Here is a 25104-nt window from a genome sequence, read left to right as displayed (position 1 = left end):
TTCGGAATCGAAGGCAGGGCGTCCCTCGCCGCATTTGCTACGATAGCCATTTGCTACTTCTGCAGAAGCGGAGGCGGCGGCGGCGACGACGACGACGACGACGACGACGACGACGACCGCGAGAGGCTCTGAGATATGTGAGAAATACATCTATAAAATGTAATTCAGACTGCCTCGTCCCACTTTATGCTGTATCGCTTTGGCAAATGCTTTATCTGCGCCATTCGCCTTAATCACATCTGAGAGTAATTCTTAAAAAAACGCCTGTCGCTAATTGTTCGTCATCACAGATACTGTTTGCTATACGGCCACGACGCGCAACTGATTTCCAAAATTCATCTTTCTCCTGTGAGGATGGAACTTCCGATGCCTGGTTTATTAGAGCAGTGCTCTACCACTGAGCTAAATAGGTGCGGCCTAGCGGTAGTCTTGGATACTTCGTCCTTACGGTCGTCTGCATCATCAGACTTCAGCTGACAACACTTCATATTACCGGCTAATGTTTGCAGCTATGGCGACCCTTTACTGCTTGGCTACACATCTGACACGTAACCGATGTGCTCTCCAAACAACAACACTTGCATTTCAGAACATGTCATCCACTCATGTCTACAAAGTCACCTTCACATTCAAATACAGTTTCCTTGTGAGTGACAGATACGTAGGCAAAGTTTAAAGTTGCTATTTCCATTACATCTCGTTAATCAGAAAAACGGTAATTTACATCTGCAGCGGAACAAAATACCGTTCCGCCCAGCGTGTGGCTCGAACCTACGACCCTAGGATTAAGAGTCTGACGGTCTACCGTCTGAGCTAGCCGGCTACCTCGTTGAATACCTGCCGGATAGCAGGTCACACAGTACTCGTTTGGGTTGGGTGGTCCCATACAGAATCCCTCCATGCTGCCTAATGTTTTTATAACGTCACACTCGTCACGTACTTCACTTTTATGTCATAATCATTTCTGAGAGGTAAAGAAATTGCATGACAGCATGCAGAGCTAGTGGCGTCAAAATTAACACACATACTTTATGTGACTCAAAAGCCGAACGAGTTACTTTCCGACGTTGTTTTAGATGTGCAAGTGCCAGTCAAAACTCGCGGTGTCGGCACTCTGCCGACCATTTCGCTAGTTAACACCGGTCTTGTTGTGTGTGTTTCAAGCTCAAGAGCATTTCCAAGCAAAAAATGGTCAACAGCAACATTCAGACGGTTTCGTACTGCTCAATTGCTACATTAAAACAGTATGTTTCTTTTTCAGAACTGGAAAAAAAAGGGCCGTGACAACATTCGAACCTGTAATCATCACATCCGAAGTCCGACGCCTTATCCATTAGGCCACATGGTCACTGACGACCAACTATGTCATGTATACGACTCATCTCGAAACGCTCACACCCCTGAGGATTTGTGTTTTCGTTCTACACAGCCGCTGCCCCTTGCTCTTTCCCACCCATTCGTTACATTCAACCTCTTACGAGACCGACCAAATATAGACTGAGAAACAAGACCACACACTTTGTGCATTCGGAATCGAAGGCAGGGCGTCCCTCGATGCATTTGCTACGATAGCCATTTGCTACTTCTGCAGAAGTGGCGGCGGCGACGACGACGACGACGACGACGACGACGACGACCGCGAGAGGCTCTGAGATATGTGAGAAATACATCTATAACATGTAATTCCGACTGCATCGTCCCACTTTATGCTGTACCGCTTTGGCAAATGCTTTATCTGCGCCATTCGCCTTAATCACATCTGAGAGTAATTCTTAAAAAAGCGCCTGTCGCTAATTGTTCGTCATCACAGATACTGTTTGCTATACGGCCACGACGCGCAACTGATTTCCAAAATTCATCTTTCTCCTGTGAGGATGGACCTTCCGATGCCTGGTTTATTAGAGCAGTGCTCTACCACTGAGCTAAATAGGCGCGGCCTAGCGGTACTCTTGGATACGTCGTCCTTACGGTCGTCTGCATCATCAGACTTCAGCTGACAACACTTCATATTACCGGCTAATATTTGCAGCTATGGCGACCCTTTACTGCTTGGCTACACATCTGACACGTAACCGATGTGCTCTCCAAACAACAACACTTGCATTTCAGAACATGTCATCCACACATGTCTACAAAATCACCTTCACATTCAAATACAGTTTCCTTGTGAGTGACAGATACGTAGGCAAAGTTTAAAGTTGCTATTTCCATTACATCTCGTTAATCAGAAAAACGGTAATTTACATCTGCAGCGGAACAAAATACCGTTCCGCCCAGCGTATGGCTCGAACCTACGACCCTAGGATTAAGAGTCTGACGGTCTACCGTCTGAGCTAGCCGGCTACCTCGTTGAATACCTGCCGGATAGCAGGTCACACAGTACTCGTTTGGGTTGGGTGGTCCCATACAGAATCCCTCCATGCTGCCTAATGTTTTCCTAACGTCACACTCGTCACGTACTTCACTTTTATGTCATAATCATTTCTGAGAGGTAAAGAAATTGCATGACAGCATGCAGAGCTAGTGGCGTCAAAATTAACACACATACTTTATGTGACTCAAAAGCCGAACGAGTTACTTTCCGACGTTGTTTTAGATGTGCAAGTGCCAGTCAAAACTCGCGGTGTCGGCACTCTGCCGACCATTTCGCTAGTTAACACCGGTCTTGTTGTGTGTGTTTCAAGCTCAAGAGCATTTCCAAGCAAAAAATGGTCAACAGCAACATTCAGACGGTTTCGTACTGCTCAACTGCTACATTAAAACAGTATGTTTCTTTTTCATAACTGGAAAAAAAAGGGCCGTGACAACATTCGAACCTGTAATAATCAGATCCGAAGTCCGACGCCTTATCCATTAGGCCACATGGTCACTGACGGCCAGCTACGTCATGTATACGACTCATCTCGAAACGCTCACACCCCTGAGGATTTGTGTTTTCATTCTACACAGCCGCTGCCCCTTGCTCTTTCCCACCCATTCGTTACATTCAACCTCTTACGAGACCGACCAAATATAAACTGAGAAACAAGACCACACACTTTGTGCATTCGGAATCCAAGGCAGGGCGTCCCTCGCCGCATTTGCTACGATAGCCATTTGCTACTTCTGCAGAAGCGGCGGCGACGACGACGACGACGACGACGACGACGACGACCGCGAGAGGCTCTGAGATATGTGAGAAATACATCTATAAAATGTAATTCAGACTGCCTTGTCCCACTTTATGCTGTATCGCTTTGGCAAATGCTTTATCTGCGCCATTCGCCTTAATCACATCTGAGAGTAATTCTTAAAAAAACGCCTGTCGCTAATTGTTCGTCATCACAGATACTGTTTGCTATACGGCCACGACGCGCAACTGATTTCCAAAATTCATCTTTCTCCTGTGAGGATGGAACTTCCGATGCCTGGTTTATTAGAGCAGTGCTCTACCACTGAGCTAAAGAGGCGCGGCCAAGTGGTACTTTTGGGTACTTCGTCCTTACGGTCGTCTGCATAATCAGACTTCAGCTGACAACACTTCATATTACCGGCTAATATTTGCAGCTATGGCGACCCATTACTGCTTGGCTACACATCTGACACGTAACCGATGTGCTTTCCAAACAACAACACTTGCATTTCAGAACATGTCTTCCACACATGTCTACAAAATCACCTTCACATTCAAATACAGTTTCCTTGTGAGTGACAGAGACGTAGGCAAAGTTTAAAGTTGCTATTTCCATTACATCTCGTTAATGTGAAAAACGGTAATTTACATCTGCAGCGGAACAAAATTCCGTTCCGCCCAGCGTGTGGCTCGAACCCACGACCCTACGATTAAGAGTCTGACGCTCTACCGACTGAGCTAGCCGGCTACCTCGTTGAATACCTGCCGGATAGCACGTCACACAGTACTCGTTTGGTTGGGTGGTCCCATACAGAATCTCTCCATGCTGCCTAATGTTTTCCTAACGTCACACTCGTCACGTACTTCACTTTTATGTCATAATCATTTCTGAGAGGTAAAGAAATTGCATGACAGCATGCAGAGCTAGTGGCGTCAAAATTAACACACATACTTTATGTGACTCCAAAGCCGAACGAGTTACTTTCCGTCGTTGTTTTAGATGTGCAAGTGCCAGTCAAAACTCGCGGTGTCGGCACTCTGCTGACCATTTCGCTAGTTAACACCGGTCTTGTTGTGTGTGTTTCAAGCTCAAGAGCATTTCCAAGCAAAAAATGGTCAACAGCAACATTCAGACGGTTTCGTACTGCTCAATTGCTACATTAAAACGGTATGTTTCTTTTTCAGAACTGGAAAAAAACGAGCGTCACAACATTCGAACCTGTAATCATCAGATCCGAAGTCCAACGGCTTATCCATTAGGTCACATGGTCACTGACGACCAACTATGTCATGTATACGACTCATCTCGAAACGCTCACACCCCTGAGGATTTGTGTTTTCGTTCTACACAGCCGCTGCCCCTTGCTCTTTCCCACCCATTCGTTACATTCAACCTCTTACGAGACCGACCAAATATAAACTGAGAAACAAGACCACACACTTTGTGCATTCGGAATCCAAGGCAGGGCGTCCCTCGCCGCATTTGCTACGATGGCCATTTGCTACTTCTGCAGAAGCGGCGGCGACGACGACGACGACGACGACGACGACAGGCTCTGAGATATGTGAGAAATACATCTATAAAATGTAATTCAGACTGCCTTGTCCCACTTTATGCTGTATCGCTTTGGCAAATGCTTTATCTGCGCCATTCGCCTTAATCACATCTGAGAGTAATTCTTAAAAAAACGCCTGTCGCTAATTGTTCGTCATCACAGATACTGTTTGCTATACGGCCACGACACGAAACTGATTTCCAAAATTCATCTTTCTCCTGTGAGGATGGAACTTCCGATGCCTGGTTTATTAGAGCAGTGCTCTACCACTGAGCTAAAGAGGCGCGGCCTAGTGGTACTTTTGGGTACTTCGTCCTTACGGTCGTCTGCATCATCAGACTTCAGCTGACAACACTTCATATTACCGGCTAATATTTGCAGCTATGGCGACCCATTACTGCTTGGCTACACATCTGACACGTAACCGATGTGCTTTCCAAACAACAACACTTGCATTTCAGAACATGTCTTCCACACATGTCTACAAAATCACCTTCACATTCAAATACAGTTTCCTTGTGAGTGACAGAGACGTAGGCAAAGTTTAAAGTTGCTATTTCCATTACATCTCGTTAATCTGAAAAACGGTAATTTACATCTGCAGCGGAACAAAATTCCGTTCCGCCCAGCGTGTGGCTCGAACCCACGACCCTACGATTAAGAGTCTGACGCTCTACCGACTGAGCTAGCCGGCTACCTCGTTGAATACCTGCCGGATAGCACGTCACACAGTACTCGTTTGGTTGGGTGGTCCCATACAGAATCTCTCCATGCTGCCTAATGTTTTCCTAACGTCACACTCGTCACGTACTTCACTTTTATGTCATAATCATTTCTGAGAGGTAAAGAAATTGCATGACAGCATGCAGAGCTAGTGGCGTCAAAATTAACACACATACTTTATGTGACTCCAAAGCCGAACGAGTTACTTTCCGTCGTTGTTTTAGATGTGCAAGTGCCAGTCCAAACTCGCGGTGTCGGCACTCTGCTGACCATTTCGCTAGTTAACACCGGTCTTGTTGTGTGTGTTTCAAGCTCAAGAGCATTTCCCAGCAAAAAATGGTCAACAGCAACATTCAGACGGTTTCGTACTGCTCAATTGCTACATTAAAACGGTATGTTTCTTTTTCAGAACTGGAAAAAAACGAGCGTGACAACATTCGAACCTGTAATCATCAGATCCGAAGTCCAACGCCTTATCCATTAGGTCACATGGTCACTGACGACCAACTATGTCATGTATACGACTCATCTCGAAACGCTCACACCCCTGAGGATTTGTGTTTTCGTTCTACACAGCCGCTGCCCCTTGCTCTTTCCCACCCATTCGTTACATTCAACCTCTTACGAGACCGACCAAATATAAACTGAGAAACAAGACCACACACTTTGTGCATTCGGAATCCAAGGCAGGGCGTCCCTCGCCGCATTTGCTACGATAGCCATTTGCTACTTCTGCAGAAGCGGCGGCGACGACGACGACGACGACGACGACGTCGACGACGACCGCGAGAGGCTCTGAGATATGTGAGAAATACATCTATAACATGTAATTCCGACTGCATCGTCCCACTTTATGCTGTACCGCTTTGGCAAATGCTTTATCTGCGCCATTCGCCTTAATCACATCTGAGAGTAATTCTTAAAAAAACGCCTGTCGCTAATTGTTCGTCATCACAGATACTGTTTGCTATACGGCCACGACGCGCAACTGATTTCCAAAATTCATCTATATCCTGTGAGGATGGAACTTCCGATGCCTGGTTTATTAGAGCAGTGCTCTACCACTGAGCTAAATAGGCGCGGCCTAGCGGTACTCTTGGATTCTTCGTCCTTACGGTCGTCTGCATCATCAGACTTCAGCTGACAACACTTCATATTACCGGCTAATATTTGCAGCTATGGCGACCCTTTACTGCTTGGCTACACATCTGACACGTAACCGATGTGCTCTCCAAACAACAACACTTGCATTTCAGAACATGTCATCCACACATGTCTACAAAATCACCTTCACATTCAAATACAGTTTCCTTGTGAGTGACAGATACGTAGGCAAAGTTTAAAGTTGCTATTTCCATTACATCTCGTTAATCAGAAAAACGGTAATTTACATCTGCAGCGGAACAAAATACCGTTCCGCCCAGCGTATGGCTCGAACCTACGACCCTAGGATTAAGAGTCTGACGGTCTACCGTCTGAGCTAGCCGGCTACCTCGATGAATACCTGCCGGATAGCAGGTCACACAGTACTCGTTTGGGTTGGGTGGTCCCATACAGAATCCCTCCATGCTGCCTAATGTTTTCCTAACGTCACACTCGTCACGTACTTCACTTTTATGTCATAATCATTTCTGAGAGGTAAAGAAATTGCATGACAGCATGCAGAGCTAGTGGCGTCAAAATTAACACACATACTTTATGTGACTCAAAAGCCGAACGAGTTACTTTCCGACGTTGTTTTAGATGTGCAAGTGCCAGTCAAAACTCGCGGTGTCGGCACTCTGCCGACCATTTCGCTAGTTAACACCGGTCTTGTTGTGTGTGTTTCAAGCTCAAGAGCATTTCCAAGCAAAAAATGGTCAACAGCAACATTCAGACGGTTTCGTACTGCTCAATTGCTACATTAAAACAGTATGTTTCTTTTTCATAACTGGAAAAAAAGGGCCGTGACAACATTCGAACCTGTAATCATCAGATCCGAAGTCCGACGCCTTATCCATTAGGCCACATGGTCACTGACGGCCAGCTACGTCATGTATACGACTCATCTCGAAACGCTCACACCCCTGAGGATTTGTGTTTTCGTTCTACACAGCCGCTGCCCCTTGCTCTTTCCCACCCATTCGTTACATTCAACCTCTTACGAGACCGACCAAATATAAACTGAGAAACAAGACCACACACTTTGTGCATTCGGAATCCAAGGCAGGGCGTCCCTCGCCGGATTTGCTACGATGGCCATTTGCTACTTCTGCAGAAGCGGCGGCGACGACGACGACGACGACGACGACAGGCTCTGAGATATGTGAGAAATACATCTATAAAATGTAATTCAGACTGCCTTGTCCCACTTTATGCTGTATCGCTTTGGCAAATGCTTTATCTGCGCCATTCGCCTTAATCACATCTGAGAGTAATTCTTAAAAAAACGCCTGTCGCTAATTGTTCGTCATCACAGATACTGTTTGCTATACGGCCACGACACGCAACTGATTTCCAAAATTCATCTTTCTCCTGTGAGGATGGAACTTCCGATGCCTGGTTTATTAGAGCAGTGCTCTACCACTGAGCTAAAGAGGCGCGGCCTAGTGGTACTTTTGGGTACTTCGTCCTTACGGTCGTCTGCATCATCAGACTTCAGCTGACAACACTTCATATTACCGGCTAATATTTGCAGCTATGGCGACCCATTACTGCTTGGCTACACATCTGACACGTAACCGATGTGCTTTCCAAACAACAACACTTGCATTTCAGAACATGTCTTCCACACATGTCTACAAAATCACCTTCACATTCAAATACAGTTTCCTTGTGAGTGACAGAGACGTAGGCAAAGTTTAAAGTTGCTATTTCCATTACATCTCGTTAATCTGAAAAACGGTAATTTACATCTGCAGCGGAACAAAATTCCGTTCCGCCCAGCGTGTGGCTCGAACCCACGACCCTACGATTAAGAGTCTGACGCTCTACCGACTGAGCTAGCCGGCTACCTCGTTGAATACCTGCCGGATAGCACGTCACACAGTACTCGTTTGGTTGGGTGGTCCCATACAGAATCTCTCCATGCTGCCTAATGTTTTCCTAACGTCACACTCGTCACGTACTTCACTTTTATGTCATAATCATTTCTGAGAGGTAAAGAAATTGCATGACAGCATGCAGAGCTAGTGGCGTCAAAATTAACACACATACTTTATGTGACTCCAAAGCCGAACGAGTTACTTTCCGTCGTTGTTTTAGATGTGCAAGTGCCAGTCCAAACTCGCGGTGTCGGCACTCTGCTGACCATTTCGCTAGTTAACACCGGTCTTGTTGTGTGTGTTTCAAGCTCAAGAGCATTTCCCAGCAAAAAATGGTCAACAGCAACATTCAGACGGTTTCGTACTGCTCAATTGCTACATTAAAACGGTATGTTTCTTTTTCAGAACTGGAAAAAAACGAGCGTGACAACATTCGAACCTGTAATCATCAGATCCGAAGTCCAACGCCTTATCCATTAGGTCACATGGTCACTGACGACCAACTATGTCATGTATACGACTCATCTCGAAACGCTCACACCCCTGAGGATTTGTGTTTTCGTTCTACACAGCCGCTGCCCCTTGCTCTTTCCCACCCATTCGTTACATTCAACCTCTTACGAGACCGACCAAATATAAACTGAGAAACAAGACCACACACTTTGTGCATTCGGAATCCAAGGCAGGGCGTCCCTCGCCGCATTTGCTACGATAGCCATTTGCTACTTCTGCAGAAGCGGCGGCGACGACGACGACGACGACGACGACGTCGACGACGACCGCGAGAGGCTCTGAGATATGTGAGAAATACATCTATAACATGTAATTCCGACTGCATCGTCCCACTTTATGCTGTACCGCTTTGGCAAATGCTTTATCTGCGCCATTCGCCTTAATCACATCTGAGAGTAATTCTTAAAAAAACGCCTGTCGCTAATTGTTCGTCATCACAGATACTGTTTGCTATACGGCCACGACGCGCAACTGATTTCCAAAATTCATCTATATCCTGTGAGGATGGAACTTCCGATGCCTGGTTTATTAGAGCAGTGCTCTACCACTGAGCTAAATAGGCGCGGCCTAGCGGTACTCTTGGATTCTTCGTCCTTACGGTCGTCTGCATCATCAGACTTCAGCTGACAACACTTCATATTACCGGCTAATATTTGCAGCTATGGCGACCCTTTACTGCTTGGCTACACATCTGACACGTAACCGATGTGCTCTCCAAACAACAACACTTGCATTTCAGAACATGTCATCCACACATGTCTACAAAATCACCTTCACATTCAAATACAGTTTCCTTGTGAGTGACAGATACGTAGGCAAAGTTTAAAGTTGCTATTTCCATTACATCTCGTTAATCAGAAAAACGGTAATTTACATCTGCAGCGGAACAAAATACCGTTCCGCCCAGCGTATGGCTCGAACCTACGACCCTAGGATTAAGAGTCTGACGGTCTACCGTCTGAGCTAGCCGGCTACCTCGATGAATACCTGCCGGATAGCAGGTCACACAGTACTCGTTTGGGTTGGGTGGTCCCATACAGAATCCCTCCATGCTGCCTAATGTTTTCCTAACGTCACACTCGTCACGTACTTCACTTTTATGTCATAATCATTTCTGAGAGGTAAAGAAATTGCATGACAGCATGCAGAGCTAGTGGCGTCAAAATTAACACACATACTTTATGTGACTCAAAAGCCGAACGAGTTACTTTCCGACGTTGTTTTAGATGTGCAAGTGCCAGTCAAAACTCGCGGTGTCGGCACTCTGCCGACCATTTCGCTAGTTAACACCGGTCTTGTTGTGTGTGTTTCAAGCTCAAGAGCATTTCCAAGCAAAAAATGGTCAACAGCAACATTCAGACGGTTTCGTACTGCTCAATTGCTACATTAAAACAGTATGTTTCTTTTTCATAACTGGAAAAAAAGGGCCGTGACAACATTCGAACCTGTAATCATCAGATCCGAAGTCCGACGCCTTATCCATTAGGCCACATGGTCACTGACGGCCAGCTACGTCATGTATACGACTCATCTCGAAACGCTCACACCCCTGAGGATTTGTGTTTTCGTTCTACACAGCCGCTGCCCCTTGCTCTTTCCCACCCATTCGTTACATTCAACCTCTTACGAGACCGACCAAATATAAACTGAGAAACAAGACCACACACTTTGTGCATTCGGAATCCAAGGCAGGGCGTCCCTCGCCGCATTTGCTACGATAGCCATTTGCTACTTCTGCAGAAGCGGCGGCGACGACGACGACGACGACGACGACGACGACGACGACCGCGAGAGGCTCTGAGATATGTGAGAAATACATCTATAAAATGTAATTCAGACTGCCTTGTCCCACTTTATGCTGTATCGCTTTGGCAAATGCTTTATCTGCGCCATTCGCCTTAATCACATCTGAGAGTAATTCTTAAAAAAACGCCTGTCGCTAATTGTTCGTCATCACAGATACTGTTTGCTATACGGCCACGACGCGCAACTGATTTCCAAAATTCATCTTTCTCCTGTGAGGATGGAACTTCCGATGCCTGGTTTATTAGAGCAGTGCTCTACCACTGAGCTAAAGAGGCGCGGCCAAGTGGTACTTTTGGGTACTTCGTCCTTACGGTCGTCTGCATAATCAGACTTCAGCTGACAACACTTCATATTACCGGCTAATATTTGCAGCTATGGCGACCCATTACTGCTTGGCTACACATCTGACACGTAACCGATGTGCTTTCCAAACAACAACACTTGCATTTCAGAACATGTCTTCCACACATGTCTACAAAATCACCTTCACATTCAAATACAGTTTCCTTGTGAGTGACAGAGACGTAGGCAAAGTTTAAAGTTGCTATTTCCATTACATCTCGTTAATCTGAAAAACGGTAATTTACATCTGCAGCGGAACAAAATTCCGTTCCGCCCAGCGTGTGGCTCGAACCCACGACCCTACGATTAAGAGTCTGACGCTCTACCGACTGAGCTAGCCGGCTACCTCGTTGAATACCTGCCGGATAGCACGTCACACAGTACTCGTTTGGTTGGGTGGTCCCATACAGAATCTCTCCATGCTGCCTAATGTTTTCCTAACGTCACACTCGTCACGTACTTCACTTTTATGTCATAATCATTTCTGAGAGGTAAAGAAATTGCATGACAGCATGCAGAGCTAGTGGCGTCAAAATTAACACACATACTTTATGTGACTCCAAAGCCGAACGAGTTACTTTCCGTCGTTGTTTTAGATGTGCAAGTGCCAGTCCAAACTCGCGGTGTCGGCACTCTGCTGACCATTTCGCTAGTTAACACCGGTCTTGTTGTGTGTGTTTCAAGCTCAAGAGCATTTCCAAGCAAAAAATGGTCAACAGCAACATTCAGACGGTTTCGTACTGCTCAATTGCTACATTAAAACGGTATGTTTCTTTTTCAGAACTGGAAAAAAACGAGCGTCACAACATTCGAACCTGTAATCATCAGATCCGAAGTCCAACGGCTTATCCATTAGGTCACATGGTCACTGACGACCAACTATGTCATGTATACGACTCATCTCGAAACGCTCACACCCCTGAGGATTTGTGTTTTCGTTCTACACAGCCGCTGCCCCTTGCTCTTTCCCACCCATTCGTTACATTCAACCTCTTACGAGACCGACCAAATATAAACTGAGAAACAAGACCACACACTTTGTGCATTCGGAATCCAAGGCAGGGCGTCCCTCGCCGCATTTGCTACGATGGCCATTTGCTACTTCTGCAGAAGCGGCGGCGACGACGACGACGACGACGACGACAGGCTCTGAGATATGTGAGAAATACATCTATAAAATGTAATTCAGACTGCCTTGTCCCACTTTATGCTGTATCGCTTTGGCAAATGCTTTATCTGCGCCATTCGCCTTAATCACATCTGAGAGTAATTCTTAAAAAAACGCCTGTCGCTAATTGTTCGTCATCACAGATACTGTTTGCTATACGGCCACGACACGCAACTGATTTCCAAAATTCATCTTTCTCCTGTGAGGATGGAACTTCCGATGCCTGGTTTATTAGAGCAGTGCTCTACCACTGAGCTAAAGAGGCGCGGCCTAGTGGTACTTTTGGGTACTTCGTCCTTACGGTCGTCTGCATCATCAGACTTCAGCTGACAACACTTCATATTACCGGCTAATATTTGCAGCTATGGCGACCCATTACTGCTTGGCTACACATCTGACACGTAACCGATGTGCTTTCCAAACAACAACACTTGCATTTCAGAACATGTCTTCCACACATGTCTACAAAATCACCTTCACATTCAAATACAGTTTCCTTGTGAGTGACAGAGACGTAGGCAAAGTTTAAAGTTGCTATTTCCATTACATCTCGTTAATCTGAAAAACGGTAATTTACATCTGCAGCGGAACAAAATTCCGTTCCGCCCAGCGTGTGGCTCGAACCCACGACCCTACGATTAAGAGTCTGACGCTCTACCGACTGAGCTAGCCGGCTACCTCGTTGAATACCTGCCGGATAGCACGTCACACAGTACTCGTTTGGTTGGGTGGTCCCATACAGAATCTCTCCATGCTGCCTAATGTTTTCCTAACGTCACACTCGTCACGTACTTCACTTTTATGTCATAATCATTTCTGAGAGGTAAAGAAATTGCATGACAGCATGCAGAGCTAGTGGCGTCAAAATTAACACACATACTTTATGTGACTCCAAAGCCGAACGAGTTACTTTCCGTCGTTGTTTTAGATGTGCAAGTGCCAGTCCAAACTCGCGGTGTCGGCACTCTGCTGACCATTTCGCTAGTTAACACCGGTCTTGTTGTGTGTGTTTCAAGCTCAAGAGCATTTCCCAGCAAAAAATGGTCAACAGCAACATTCAGACGGTTTCGTACTGCTCAATTGCTACATTAAAACGGTATGTTTCTTTTTCAGAACTGGAAAAAAACGAGCGTGACAACATTCGAACCTGTAATCATCAGATCCGAAGTCCAACGCCTTATCCATTAGGTCACATGGTCACTGACGACCAACTATGTCATGTATACGACTCATCTCGAAACGCTCACACCCCTGAGGATTTGTGTTTTCGTTCTACACAGCCGCTGCCCCTTGCTCTTTCCCACCCATTCGTTACATTCAACCTCTTACGAGACCGACCAAATATAAACTGAGAAACAAGACCACACACTTTGTGCATTCGGAATCCAAGGCAGGGCGTCCCTCGCCGCATTTGCTACGATAGCCATTTGCTACTTCTGCAGAAGCGGCGGCGACGACGACGACGACGACGACGACGTCGACGACGACCGCGAGAGGCTCTGAGATATGTGAGAAATACATCTATAACATGTAATTCCGACTGCATCGTCCCACTTTATGCTGTACCGCTTTGGCAAATGCTTTATCTGCGCCATTCGCCTTAATCACATCTGAGAGTAATTCTTAAAAAAACGCCTGTCGCTAATTGTTCGTCATCACAGATACTGTTTGCTATACGGCCACGACGCGCAACTGATTTCCAAAATTCATCTTTCTCCTGTGAGGATGGAACTTCCGATGCCTGGTTTATTAGAGCAGTGCTCTACCACTGAGCTAAATAGGCGCGGCCTAGCGGTACTCTTGGATACTTCGTCCTTACGGTCGTCTGCATCATCAGACTTCAGCTGACAACACTTCATATTACCGGCTAATATTTGCAGCTATGGCGACCCTTTACTGCTTGGCTACACATCTGACACGTAACCGATGTGCTCTCCAAACAACAACACTTGCATTTCAGAACATGTCATCCACACATGTCTACAAAATCACCTTCACATTCAAATACAGTTTCCTTGTGAGTGACAGATACGTAGGCAAAGTTTAAAGTTGCTATTTCCATTACATCTCGTTAATCAGAAAAACGGTAATTTACATCTGCAGCGGAACAAAATACCGTTCCGCCCAGCGTATGGCTCGAACCTACGACCCTAGGATTAAGAGTCTGACGGTCTACCGTCTGAGCTAGCCGGCTACCTCGATGAATACCTGCCGGATAGCAGGTCACACAGTACTCGTTTGGGTTGGGTGGTCCCATACAGAATCCCTCCATGCTGCCTAATGTTTTCCTAACGTCACACTCGTCACGTACTTCACTTTTATGTCATAATCATTTCTGAGAGGTAAAGAAATTGCATGACAGCATGCAGAGCTAGTGGCGTCAAAATTAACACACATACTTTATGTGACTCAAAAGCCGAACGAGTTACTTTCCGACGTTGTTTTAGATGTGCAAGTGCCAGTCAAAACTCGCGGTGTCGGCACTCTGCCGACCATTTCGCTAGTTAACACCGGTCTTGTTGTGTGTGTTTCAAGCTCAAGAGCATTTCCAAGCAAAAAATGGTCAACAGCAACATTCAGACGGTTTCGTACTGCTCAATTGCTACATTAAAACAGTATGTTTCTTTTTCATAACTGGAAAAAAAGGGCCGTGACAACATTCGAACCTGTAATCATCAGATCCGAAGTCCGACGCCTTATCCATTAGGCCACATGGTCACTGACGGCCAGCTACGTCATGTATACGACTCATCTCGAAACGCTCACACCCCTGAGGATTTGTGTTTTCGTTCTACACAGCCGCTGCCCCTTGCTCTTTCCCACCCATTCGTTACATTCAACCTCTTACGAGACCGACCAAATATAAACTGAGAAACAAGACCACACACTTTGTGCATTCGGAATCCAAGGCAGGGCGTCCCTCGCCGCATTTGCTACGATAGCCATTTGCTACTTCTGCAGAAGCGGCGGCGACGACGACGACGACGACGACGACGACGACGACGACGACCGCGAGAGGCTCTGAGATATGTGAGAAATACATCTATAAAATGTAATTCAGACTGCCTTGTCCCACTTTATGCTGTATCGCTTTGGCAAATGCTTTATCTGCGCCATTCGCCTTAATCACATCTGAGAGTAATTCTTAAAAAAACGCCTGTCGCTAATTGTTCGTCATCACAGATACTGTTTGCTATACGGCCACGACGCGCAACTGATTTCCAAAATTCATCTTTCTCCTGTGAGGATGGAACTTCCGATGCCTGGTTTATTAGAGCAGTGCTCTACCACTGAGCTAAAGAGGCGCGGCCAAGTGGTACTTTTGGGTACTTCGTCCTTACGGTCGTCTGCATCATCAGACTTCAGCTGACAACACTTCATATTACCGGCTAATATTTGCAGCTATGGCGACCCATTACTGCTTGGCTACACATCTGACACGTAACCGATGTGCTTTCCAAACAACAACACTTGCATTTCAGAACATGTCTTCCACACATGTCTACAAAATCACCTTCACATTCAAATACAGTTTCCTTGTGAGTGACAGAGACGTAGGCAAAGTTTAAAGTTGCTATTTCCATTACATCTCGTTAATCTGAAAAACGGTAATTTACATCTGCAGCGGAACAAAATTCCGTTCCGCCCAGCGTGTGGCTCGAACCCACGACCCTAGGATTAAGAGTCTGACGCTCTACCGACTGAGCTAGCCGGCTACCTCGTTGAATACCTGCCAGATAGCACGTCACACAGTACTCGTTTGGTTGGGTGGTCCCATACAGAATCTCTCCATGCTGCCTAATGTTTTCCTAACGTCACACTCGTCACGTACTTCACTTTTATGTCATAATCATTTCTGAGAGGTAAAGAAATTGCATGACAGCATGCAGAGCTAGTGGCGTCAAAATTAACACACATACTTTATGTGACTCCAAAGCCGAACGAGTTACTTTCCGTCGTTGTTTTAGATGTGCAAGTGCCAGTCCAAACTCGCGGTGTCGGCACTCTGCTGACCATTTCGCTAGTTAACACCGGTCTTGTTGTGTGTGTTTCAAGCTCAAGAGCATTTCCAAGCAAAAAATGGTCAACAGCAACATTCAGACGGTTTCGTACTGCTCAATTGCTACATTAAAACGGTATGTTTCTTTTTCAGAACTGGAAAAAAACGAGCGTGACAACATTCGAACCTGTAATCATCAGATCCGAAGTCCAACGCCTTATCCATTAGGTCACATGGTCACTGACGACCAACTATGTCATGTATACGACTCATCTCGAAACGCTCACACCCCTGAGGATTTGTGTTTTCGTTCTACACAGCCGCTGCCCCTTGCTCTTTCCCACCCATTCGTTACATTCAACCTCTTACGAGACCGACCAAATATAAACTGAGAAACAAGACCACACACTTTGTGCATTCGGAATCCAAGGCAGGGCGTCCCTCGCCGCATTTGCTACGATGGCCATTTGCTAATTCTGCAGAAGCGGCGGCGACGACGACGACGACGACGACGACAGGCTCTGAGATATGTGAGAAATACATCTATAAAATGTAATTCAGACTGCCTTGTCCCACTTTATGCTGTATCGCTTTGGCAAATGCTTTATCTGCGCCATTCGCCTTAATCACATCTGAGAGTAATTCTTAAAAAAACGCCTGTCGCTAATTGTTCGTCATCACAGATACTGTTTGCTATACGGCCACGACACGCAACTGATTTCCAAAATTCATCTTTCTCCTGTGAGGATGGAACTTCCGATGCCTGGTTTATTAGAGCAGTGCTCTACCACTGAGCTAAAGAGGCGCGGCCTAGTGGTACTTTTGGGTACTTCGTCCTTACGGTCGTCTGCATCATCAGACTTCAGCTGACAACACTTCATATTACCGGCTAATATTTGCAGCTATGGCGACCCATTACTGCTTGGCTACACATCTGACACGTAACCGATGTGCTTTCCAAACAACAACACTTGCATTTCAGAACATGTCTTCCACACATGTCTACAAAATCACCTTCACATTCAAATACAGTTTCCTTGTGAGTGACAGAGACGTAGGCAAAGTTTAAAGTTGCTATTTCCATTACATCTCGTTAATCTGAAAAACGGTAATTTACATCTGCAGCGGAACAAAATTCCGTTCCGCCCAGCGTGTGGCTCGAACCCACGACCCTAGGATTAAGAGTCTGACGCTCTACCGACTGAGCTAGCCGGCTACCTCGTTGAATACCTGCCGGATAGCACGTCACACAGTACTCGTTTGGTTGGGTGGTCCCATACAGAATCTCTCCATGCTGCCTAATGTTTTCCTAACGTCACACTCGTCACGTACTTCACTTTTATGTCATAATCATTTCTGAGAGGTAAAGAAATTGCATGACAGCATGCAGAGCTAGTGGCGTCAAAATTAACACACATACTTTATGTGACTCCAAAGCCGAACGAGTTACTTTCCGTCGTTGTTTTAGATGTGCAAGTGCCAGTCCAAACTCGCGGTGTCGGCACTCTGCTGACCATTTCGCTAGTTAACACCGGTCTTGTTGTGTGTGTTTCAAGCTCAAGAGCATTTCCCAGCAAAAAATGGTCAACAGCAACATTCAGACGGTTTCGTACTGCTCAATTGCTACATTAAAACGGTATGTTTCTTTTTCAGAACTGGAAAAAAACGAGCGTGACAACATTCGAACCTGTAATCATCAGATCCGAAGTCCAACGCCTTATCCATTAGGTCACATGGTCACTGACGACCAACTATGTCATGTATACGACTCATCTCGAAACGCTCACACCCCTGAGGATTTGTGTTTTCGTTCTACACAGCCGCTGCCCCTTGCTCTTTCCCACCCATTCGTTACATTCAACCTCTTACGAGACCGACCAAATATAAACTGAGAAACAAGACCACACACTTTGTGCATTCGGAATCCAAGGCAGGGCGTCCCTCGCCGCATTTGCTACGATGGCCATTTGCTACTTCTGCAGAAGCGGCGGCGACGACGACGACGACGACGACGACGACGACGACGACGACGTCGACGACGACCGCGAGAGGCTCTGAGATATGTGAGAAATACATCTATAACATGTAATTCCGACTGCATCGTCCCACTTTATGCTGTATCGCTTTGGCAAATACTTTATCTGCGCCATTCGCCTTAATCACATCTGAGAGTAATTCTTAAAAAAACGCCTGTCGCTAATTGTTCGTCATCACAGATACTGTTTGCTATACGGCCACGACACGCAACTGATTTCCAAAATTCATCTTTCTCCTGTGAGGATGGAACTTCCGATGCCTGGTTTATTAGAGCAGTGCTCTACCACTGAGCTAAAGAGGCGCGGCCTAGTGGTACTTTTGGGTACTTCGTCCTTACGGTCGTCTGCATCATCAGACTTCAGCTGACAACACTTCATATTACCGGCTAATATTTGCAGCTATGGCGACCCATTACTGCTTGGCTACACATCTGACACGTAACCGATGTGCTTTCCAAACAACAACACTTGCATTTCAGAACATGTCTTCCACACATGTCTACAAAATCACCTTCACATTCAAATACAGTTTCCTTGTGAGTGACAGAGACGTAGGCAAAGTTTAAAGTTGCTATTTCCATTACATCTCGTTAATCTGAAAAACGGTAATTTACATCTGCAGCGGAACAAAATTCCGTTCCGCCCAGCGTGTGGCTCGAACCCACGACCCTAGGATTAAGAGTCTGACGCTCTACCGACTGAGCTAGCCGGCTACCTCGTTGAATACCTGCCGGATAGCACGTCACACAGTACTCGTTTGGTTGGGTGGTCCCATACAGAATCTCTCCATGCTGCCTAATGTTTTCCTAACGTCACACTCGTCACGTACTTCACTTTTATGTCATAATCATTTCTGAGAGGTAAAGAAATTGCATGACAGCATGCAGAGCTAGTGGCGTCAAAATTAACACACATACTTTATGTGACTCCAAAGCCGAACGAGTTACTTTCCGTCGTTGTTTTAGATGTGCAAGTGCCAGTCCAAACTCGCGGTGTCGGCACTCTGCTGACCATTTCGCTAGTTAACACCGGTCTTGTTGTGTGTGTTTCAAGCTCAAGAGCATTTCCAAGCAAAAAATGGTCAACAGCAACATTCAGACGGTTTCGTACTGCTCAATTGCTACATTAAAACGGTATGTTTCTTTTTCAGAACTGGAAAAAAACGAGCGTGACAACATTCGAACCTGTAATCATCAGATCCGAAGTCCAACGCCTTATCCATTAGGTCACATGGTCACTGACGACCAACTATGTCATGTATACGACTCATCTCGAAACGCTCACACCCCTGAGGATTTGTGTTTTCGTTCTACACAGCCGCTGCCCCTTGCTCTTTCCCACCCATTCGTTACATTCAACCTCTTACGAGACCGACCAAATATAAACTGAGAAACAAGACCACACACTTTGTGCATTCGGAATCCAAGGCAGGGCGTCCCTCGCCGCATTTGCTACGATGGCCATTTGCTACTTCTGCAGAAGCGGCGGCGACGACGACGACGACGACGACGTCGACGACGACCGCGAGAGGCTCTGAGATATGTGAGAAATACATCTATAACATGTAATTCCGACTGCATCGTCCCACTTTATGCTGTATCGCTTTGGCAAATGCTTTATCTGCGCCATTCGCCTTAATCACATCTGAGAGTAATTCTTAAAAAAACGCCTGTCGCTAATTGTTCGTCATCACAGATACTGTTTGCTATACGGCCACGACACGCAACTGATTTCCAAAATTCATCTTTCTCCTGTGAGGATGGAACTTCCGATGCCTGGTTTATTAGAGCAGTGCTCTACCACTGAGCTAAAGAGGCGCGGCCTAGTGGTACTTTTGGGTACTTCGTCCTTACGGTCGTCTGCATCATCAGACTTCAGCTGACAACACTTCATATTACCGGCTAATATTTGCAGCTATGGCGACCCATTACTGCTTGGCTACACATCTGACACGTAACCGATGTGCTTTCCAAACAACAACACTTGCATTTCAGAACATGTCTTCCACACATGTCTACAAAATCACCTTCACATTCAAATACAGTTTCCTTGTGAGTGACAGAGACGTAGGCAAAGTTTAAAGTTGCTATTTCCATTACATCTCGTTAATCTGAAAAACGGTAATTTACATCTGCAGCGGAACAAAATTCCGTTCCGCCCAGCGTGTGGCTCGAACCCACGACCCTAGGATTAAGAGTCTGACGCTCTACCGACTGAGCTAGCCGGCTACCTCGTTGAATACCTGCCGGATAGCACGTCACACAGTACTCGTTTGGTTGGGTGGTCCCATACAGAATCTCTCCATGCTGCCTAATGTTTTCCTAACGTCACACTCGTCACGTACTTCACTTTTATGTCATAATCATTTCTGAGAGGTAAAGAAATTGCATGACAGCATGCAGAGCTAGTGGCGTCAAAATTAACACACATACTTTATGTGACTCCAAAGCCGAACGAGTTACTTTCCGTCGTTGTTTTAGATGTGCAAGTGCCAGTCCAAACTCGCGGTGTCGGCACTCTGCTGACCATTTCGCTAGTTAACACCGGTCTTGTTGTGTGTGTTTCAAGCTCAAGAGCATTTCCCAGCAAAAAATGGTCAACAGCAACATTCAGACGGTTTCGTACTGCTCAATTGCTACATTAAAACGGTATGTTTCTTTTTCAGAACTGGAAAAAAACGAGCGTGACAACATTCGAACCTGTAATCATCAGATCCGAAGTCCAACGCCTTATCCATTAGGTCACATGGTCACTGACGACCAACTATGTCATGTATACGACTCATCTCGAAACGCTCACACCCCTGAGGATTTGTGTTTTCGTTCTACACAGCCGCTGCCCCTTGCTCTTTCCCACCCATTCGTTACATTCAACCTCTTACGAGACCGACCAAATATAAACTGAGAAACAAGACCACACACTTTGTGCATTCGGAATCCAAGGCAGGGCGTCCCTCGCCGCATTTGCTACGATGGCCATTTGCTACTTCTGCAGAAGCGGCGGCGACGACGACGACGACGACGACGTCGACGACGACCGCGAGAGGCTCTGAGATATGTGAGAAATACATCTATAACATGTAATTCCGACTGCATCGTCCCACTTTATGCTGTATCGCTTTGGCAAATGCTTTATCTGCGCCATTCGCCTTAATCACATCTGAGAGTAATTCTTAAAAAAACGCCTGTCGCTAATTGTTCGTCATCACAGATACTGTTTGCTATACGGCCACGACACGCAACTGATTTCCAAAATTCATCTTTCTCCTGTGAGGATGGAACTTCCGATGCCTGGTTTATTAGAGCAGTGCTCTACCACTGAGCTAAAGAGGCGCGGCCTAGTGGTACTTTTGGGTACTTCGTCCTTACGGTCGTCTGCATCATCAGACTTCAGCTGACAACACTTCATATTACCGGCTAATATTTGCAGCTATGGCGACCCATTACTGCTTGGCTACACATCTGACACGTAACCGATGTGCTTTCCAAACAACAACACTTGCATTTCAGAACATGTCTTCCACACATGTCTACAAAATCACCTTCACATTCAAATACAGTTTCCTTGTGAGTGACAGAGACGTAGGCAAAGTTTAAAGTTGCTATTTCCATTACATCTCGTTAATCTGAAAAACGGTAATTTACATCTGCAGCGGAACAAAATTCCGTTCCGCCCAGCGTGTGGCTCGAACCCACGACCCTAGGATTAAGAGTCTGACGCTCTACCGACTGAGCTAGCCGGCTACCTCGTTGAATACCTGCCGGATAGCACGTCACACAGTACTCGTTTGGTTGGGTGGTCCCATACAGAATCTCTCCATGCTGCCTAATGTTTTCCTAACGTCACACTCGTCACGTACTTCACTTTTATGTCATAATCATTTCTGAGAGGTAAAGAAATTGCATGACAGCATGCAGAGCTAGTGGCGTCAAAATTAACACACATACTTTATGTGACTCCAAAGCCGAACGAGTTACTTTCCGTCGTTGTTTTAGATGTGCAAGTGCCAGTCCAAACTCGCGGTGTCGGCACTCTGCTGACCATTTCGCTAGTTAACACCGGTCTTGTTGTGTGTGTTTCAAGCTCAAGAGCATTTCCAAGCAAAAAATGGTCAACAGCAACATTCAGACGGTTTCGTACTGCTCAATTGCTACATTAAAACGGTATGTTTCTTTTTCAGAACTGGAAAAAAACGAGCGTGACAACATTCGAACCTGTAATCATCAGATCCGAAGTCCGACGCCTTATCCGTTAGGCCACATGGTCACTGACGGCCAGCTACGTCATGTATACGACTCATCTGGAAACGCTCACACCCCTGAGGATTTGTGTTTTCGTTCTACACAGCCGCTGCCCCTTGCTCTTTCCCACCCATTCGTTACATTCAACCTCTTACGAGACCGACCAAATATAAACTGAGAAACAAGACCACACACTTTGTGCATTCGGAATCCAAGGCAGGGCGTCCCTCGCCGCATTTGCTACGATAGCCATTTGCTACTTCTGCAGAAGCGGCGGCGACGACGACGACGACGACGACGACGACGACGACCGCGAGAGGCTCTGAGATATGTGAGAAATACATCTATAAAATGTAATTCAGACTGCCTTGTCCCACTTTATGCTGTATCGCTTTGGCAAATGCTTTATCTGCGCCATTCGCCTTAATCACATCTGAGAGTAATTCTTAAAAAAACGCCTGTCGCTAATTGTTCGTCATCACAGATACTGTTTGCTATACGGCCACGACGCGCAACTGATTTCCAAAATTCATCTTTCTCCTGTGAGGATGGAACTTCCGATGCCTGGTTTATTAGAGCAGTGCTCTACCACTGAGCTAAAGAGGCGCGGCCTAGCGGTACTTTTGGGTACTTCGTCCTTACGGTCGTCTGCATCATCAGACTTCAGCTGACAACACTTCATATTACCGGCTAATATTTGCAGCTATGGCGACCCATTACTGCTTGGCTACACATCTGACACGTAACCGATGTGCTTTCCAAACAACAACACTTGCATTTCAGAACATGTCTTCCACACATGTCTACAAAATCACCTTCACATTCAAATACAGTTTCCTTGTGACTGACAGAGACGTAGGCAAAGTTTAAAGTTGCTATTTCCATTACATCTCGTTAATCTGAAAAACGGTAATTTACATCTGCAGCGGAACAAAATTCCGTTCCGCCCAGCGTGTGGCTCGAACCCACGACCCTAGGATTAAGAGTCTGACGCTCTACCGACTGAGCTAGCCGGCTACCTCGTTGAATACCTGCCGGATAGCACGTCACACAGTACTCGTTTGGTTGGGTGGTCCCATACAGAATCTCTCCATGCTGCCTAATGTTTTCCTAACGTCACACTCGTCACGTACTTCACTTTTATGTCATAATCATTTCTGAGAGGTAAAGAAATTGCATGACAGCATGCAGAGCTAGTGGCGTCAAAATTAACACACATACTTTATGTGACTCCAAAGCCGAACGAGTTACTTTCCGTCGTTGTTTTAGATGTGCAAGTGCCAGTCCAAACTCGCGGTGTCGGCACTCTGCTGACCATTTCGCTAGTTAACACCGGTCTTGTTGTGTGTGTTTCAAGCTCAAGAGCATTTCCCAGCAAAAAATGGTCAACAGCAACATTCAGACGGTTTCGTACTGCTCAATTGCTACATTAAAACGGTATGTTTCTTTTTCAGAACTGGAAAAAAACGAGCGTGACAACATTCGAACCTGTAATCATCAGATCCGAAGTCCAACGCCTTATCCATTAGGTCACATGGTCACTGACGACCAACTATGTCATGTATACGACTCATCTCGAAACGCTCACACCCCTGAGGATTTGTGTTTTCGTTCTACACAGCCGCTGCCCCTTGCTCTTTCCCACCCATTCGTTACATTCAACCTCTTACGAGACCGACCAAATATAAACTGAGAAACAAGACCACACACTTTGTGCATTCGGAATCCAAGGCAGGGCGTCCCTCGCCGCATTTGCTACGATGGCCATTTGCTACTTCTGCAGAAGCGGCGGCGACGACGACGACGACGACGACGTCGACGACGACCGCGAGAGGCTCTGAGATATGTGAGAAATACATCTATAACATGTAATTCCGACTGCATCGTCCCACTTTATGCTGTATCGCTTTGGCAAATGCTTTATCTGTGCCATTCGCCTTAATCACATCTGAGAGTAATTCTTAAAAAAACGCCTGTCGCTAATTGTTCGTCATCACAGATACTGTTTGCTATACGGCCACGACACGCAACTGATTTCCAAAATTCATCTTTCTCCTGTGAGGATGGAACTTCCGATGCCTGGTTTATTAGAGCAGTGCTCTACCACTGAGCTAAAGAGGCGCGGCCTAGTGGTACTTTTGGGTACTTCGTCCTTACGGTCGTCTGCATCATCAGACTTCAGCTGACAACACTTCATATTACCGGCTAATATTTGCAGCTATGGCGACCCATTACTGCTTGGCTACACATCTGACACGTAACCGATGTGCTTTCCAAACAACAACACTTGCATTTCAGAACATGTCTTCCACACATGTCTACAAAATCACCTTCACATTCAAATACAGTTTCCTTGTGACTGACAGAGACGTAGGCAAAGTTTAAAGTTGCTATTTCCATTACATCTCGTTAATCTGAAAAACGGTAATTTACATCTGCAGCGGAACAAAATTCCGTTCCGCCCAGCGTGTGGCTCGAACCCACGACCCTAGGATTAAGAGTCTGACGCTCTACCGACTGAGCTAGCCGGCTACCTCGTTGAATACCTGCCGGATAGCACGTCACACAGTACTCGTTTGGTTGG

General features: G+C 46.0%; 12 non-coding genes across 12 annotated transcripts; all 12 read right to left on the bottom strand.

The window, feature by feature from the left end:
* Positions 1 to 3787: 3787 nt before the first annotated feature.
* Trnak-cuu (transfer RNA lysine (anticodon CUU)) lies at positions 3788 to 3860 on the bottom strand. Its single transcript has one exon. It is a non-coding gene; the product is annotated as a tRNA-Lys (tRNA).
* Positions 3861 to 5290: 1430 nt separating this feature from the next.
* Positions 5291 to 5363, bottom strand: Trnak-cuu (transfer RNA lysine (anticodon CUU)). Its single transcript has one exon. It is a non-coding gene; the product is annotated as a tRNA-Lys (tRNA).
* Positions 5364 to 8309: 2946 nt separating this feature from the next.
* Trnak-cuu (transfer RNA lysine (anticodon CUU)) lies at positions 8310 to 8382 on the bottom strand. The gene has a single exon. It is a non-coding gene; the product is annotated as a tRNA-Lys (tRNA).
* A 2964-nt stretch (positions 8383 to 11346) lies between these two features.
* On the bottom strand, positions 11347 to 11419 carry Trnak-cuu (transfer RNA lysine (anticodon CUU)). Its single transcript has one exon. It is a non-coding gene; the product is annotated as a tRNA-Lys (tRNA).
* Positions 11420 to 12846: 1427 nt separating this feature from the next.
* Trnak-cuu (transfer RNA lysine (anticodon CUU)) lies at positions 12847 to 12919 on the bottom strand. Its single transcript has one exon. It is a non-coding gene; the product is annotated as a tRNA-Lys (tRNA).
* Positions 12920 to 15886: 2967 nt separating this feature from the next.
* Trnak-cuu (transfer RNA lysine (anticodon CUU)) lies at positions 15887 to 15959 on the bottom strand. The gene has a single exon. It is a non-coding gene; the product is annotated as a tRNA-Lys (tRNA).
* Positions 15960 to 17386: 1427 nt separating this feature from the next.
* Trnak-cuu (transfer RNA lysine (anticodon CUU)) lies at positions 17387 to 17459 on the bottom strand. The gene has a single exon. It is a non-coding gene; the product is annotated as a tRNA-Lys (tRNA).
* Positions 17460 to 18919: 1460 nt separating this feature from the next.
* Positions 18920 to 18992, bottom strand: Trnak-cuu (transfer RNA lysine (anticodon CUU)). The gene has a single exon. It is a non-coding gene; the product is annotated as a tRNA-Lys (tRNA).
* A 1442-nt stretch (positions 18993 to 20434) lies between these two features.
* Positions 20435 to 20507, bottom strand: Trnak-cuu (transfer RNA lysine (anticodon CUU)). Its single transcript has one exon. It is a non-coding gene; the product is annotated as a tRNA-Lys (tRNA).
* Positions 20508 to 21949: 1442 nt separating this feature from the next.
* Trnak-cuu (transfer RNA lysine (anticodon CUU)) lies at positions 21950 to 22022 on the bottom strand. Its single transcript has one exon. It is a non-coding gene; the product is annotated as a tRNA-Lys (tRNA).
* A 1442-nt stretch (positions 22023 to 23464) lies between these two features.
* Trnak-cuu (transfer RNA lysine (anticodon CUU)) lies at positions 23465 to 23537 on the bottom strand. The gene has a single exon. It is a non-coding gene; the product is annotated as a tRNA-Lys (tRNA).
* A 1442-nt stretch (positions 23538 to 24979) lies between these two features.
* Trnak-cuu (transfer RNA lysine (anticodon CUU)) lies at positions 24980 to 25052 on the bottom strand. Its single transcript has one exon. It is a non-coding gene; the product is annotated as a tRNA-Lys (tRNA).
* Positions 25053 to 25104: the final 52 nt, after the last annotated feature.

This window comes from Schistocerca gregaria, chromosome 6, assembly GCF_023897955.1.
Source record: "Schistocerca gregaria isolate iqSchGreg1 chromosome 6, iqSchGreg1.2, whole genome shotgun sequence".
Taxonomy (NCBI): domain Eukaryota; kingdom Metazoa; phylum Arthropoda; class Insecta; order Orthoptera; family Acrididae; genus Schistocerca; species Schistocerca gregaria.
Note: the sequence above shows the minus strand (reverse complement) of the source record. Positions and strands in the feature narration are given on the sequence as shown.